Genomic DNA, 2,502 nt, shown 5'->3' on the forward strand with positions numbered 1-2,502 from the left:
GTGTATGCGTGTGAGTGTGCGCAGGTCTTTATGCAGGACATTGGTTTATAGACTCATTCAGGAGGAGTTATCTAGAAGGAGCAGAACTTTTGCCCTCAAGTTCTTTGATTAAGATGTCTCAGTTAAGTTTTTATCCTCTAAAAGTGGCAAAGGATTTAAGTTTGCCTGTGGCTTCTGAATAAATGATCTCTTTCATCAGTCAGCAATCCTTATCCTGAGCTGTAGCCTCCAGGCTGTTTCAGCTGACAAGGCACTCACGTTGCTGTAGCAGCCGCTCATAAGCCTTTTCTGACTGACTCAAGTCTTCATTCCCAGTGAACCCAACACAGGCCCAGTGCTCTCTGCTGACTCTCCACACAGCCTGAATGTAGATGAAGGGATGAATGAAAGTAGAAAAAACAAAAATGCATCACCCATTGGGTATTCTTGAGTAGACACAGAGTATGCATGCACACACACGCCCTTGCAAGTGCAGGCTGTCAGATCAGTTTCTGTTGTTTGGGAGGATGAGAAACTCAAGCTTCAAACGGGGTGAAGATGAGAGACCTTAAAGTCATTGATTTTAAAAGATTATTAACTCGGTCTTAGTCAAAGACCAGAGTTAGAGCCTCATTTTTTCCCATCTTCCTTTTTTTTTTAACAAAGTTATTGTGCTGCATCCTCTGTATTTTTTCCCCTCCAGATTTCTATTTTGATGACTTTACATAAAGCTTTTTGAATGTGTTTGTTCTCAGTGAGCCTCCCTTTCATTTGACACGTCGTGGTTGGGGCGAGTTTCCTGTGAGGATCCAGATCCACTTCAAAGACCCTCGCAACAAACGCATTGACATCATCCACCAGCTTAAGGTCAGACCACATCATGGACCACATCATAAGTCACAGTTTTAACTGAGCCTCTTATAGATGTCCCGGTGTGTTTCTGATGTCCTTTGTGTTGGACTTCTGTACTTCTAGTGGTAAAATGCAAATTAAGCACTGACAATCTTCCATTGTCACTCTTAAGTTATGAACTTGCCCTACTTAATTGGTCTGAAATAGGCTTGGATGGAATCTATTTTTCTCAAACCTTCATACCCTCCTGGAATATTACCGGGGTATAGCGTATATGACAGCGATTTTTGTACATTCTGCAGGCTGTCTTGCCAATACACAATACACTTACAAGATGTCAATAAATGGTAATATTCTTACACCCATTTTCCTTTTTAAATAGAGAAACACCACCATAAACCTTCTAAAATCATGTTTCTCTCGTGGCGAAATCTGTTGTTTTTATTTTTGGCGCCCATGTCATCACATTAGAGCAGCCACACTGACAGTGTGAGCAGTGTTGAACAGCTGCAGCACATAGAGAAACAGAGTCTCGTCATTTTTGAGGTGCGTGTTTTCAGCAAAAATAGACAGTGAAAATTGTCTTCAGATAATTAGTCATAATAATTAATCAGCACTTTGGCCCACTGTGGTTGTTTTAAAGTGCTTTATAAATAAAGTTGGCATGGTATAATTATACTGATTCTATACCACCTTTTATCACAGTTTCAATGTCTCAGTCTGTCACAGACTTGAGGAAATGCAGATGTATGTTTTACTCAATTTTTTCTGTTTCTGTATCAAAATAAAAGCCCTCTGACAATATCTCTATTGACAGAATCCCTTCAGTTGTCGACACAAGGCCTTTCACGGTGAAACATTAGCAGAACCATGTTGCTGACAATGCAGTAGCTTGCACAGCTTCATAAATGAGTGGAGTATTGGCTTTTAATTGTGGAAATACAATAATTGTAACAGTAGGCAGCTCTGCAGCAGGGCCACAACAAAAGACGCTGTGAACACACACTGCTCATGCATGTGGTGTGGCCTGGGCTTAACATCCTCAATACAGCCTCTCTAGTATAAATTAATAGAAAGACGAGGGTCCGTATTTATGACGCCATTACAATCACACCGTCAGAATTTCTTAATACCCTTGTATATTGTTCTACTGTGATACCGACTGTGCCTAGTCTGGACACGTTTTAATAAACGTAAACAACATATGATTCAGAGTTTAGTTATGTTTTGATATATATTGTTGTCAGAGAACTTAAAATAAAAATCTTTATTTTGTCCTCTCTGTTTTTTTCCTACAGCTGGACAGAACATACACGGGGCTCCAGACACTCGGGGCAGAAACTGTAAGTTATAAATGTTCATGTGCAGTAACTTTTTTTTTTCTCAGACCTTTACTCTGACGATGAGCTATATTTGTTCCAGGTGGTTGATGTAGAGCTCCATAGGAACTCTCTTGGGGAGGACTATATCCCTCAGCCCTCTTCCTCCAAGGTGACTCACAAAGCAGCCAGCCCCACGTTGGCTTCCTCCCTGGCCCAAAGTTATGGACGCTCCAGTTCCCCCATCTCACATGATTCCAGTGTAGACAAAGGTATGCACACAAATTTCGATTGATTATCAAAAAGCATATTTACACTTTTGAAATTAAAGGTCACCATTGGAGTTTTTTTT

At 40.5% G+C, this 2,502-nt stretch overlaps 1 long non-coding RNA gene across 1 annotated transcript; it reads left to right on the forward strand.

Annotated features, from left to right (window-relative positions):
• The first annotated feature begins 736 nt into the window (after positions 1 to 736).
• LOC121940435 lies at positions 737 to 2,418 on the forward strand. Its single transcript, XR_006105627.1, has 3 exons — positions 737 to 846; positions 2,130 to 2,174; positions 2,254 to 2,418. It is a non-coding gene; the product is annotated as an uncharacterized LOC121940435 (long non-coding RNA).
• Positions 2,419 to 2,502: the final 84 nt, after the last annotated feature.

The sequence above is a fragment of the Plectropomus leopardus genome, unplaced genomic scaffold (assembly GCF_008729295.1).
Source record: "Plectropomus leopardus isolate mb unplaced genomic scaffold, YSFRI_Pleo_2.0 unplaced_scaffold8688, whole genome shotgun sequence".
In the NCBI taxonomy this organism is placed as follows: Eukaryota; Metazoa; Chordata; class Actinopteri; order Perciformes; family Serranidae; genus Plectropomus; species Plectropomus leopardus.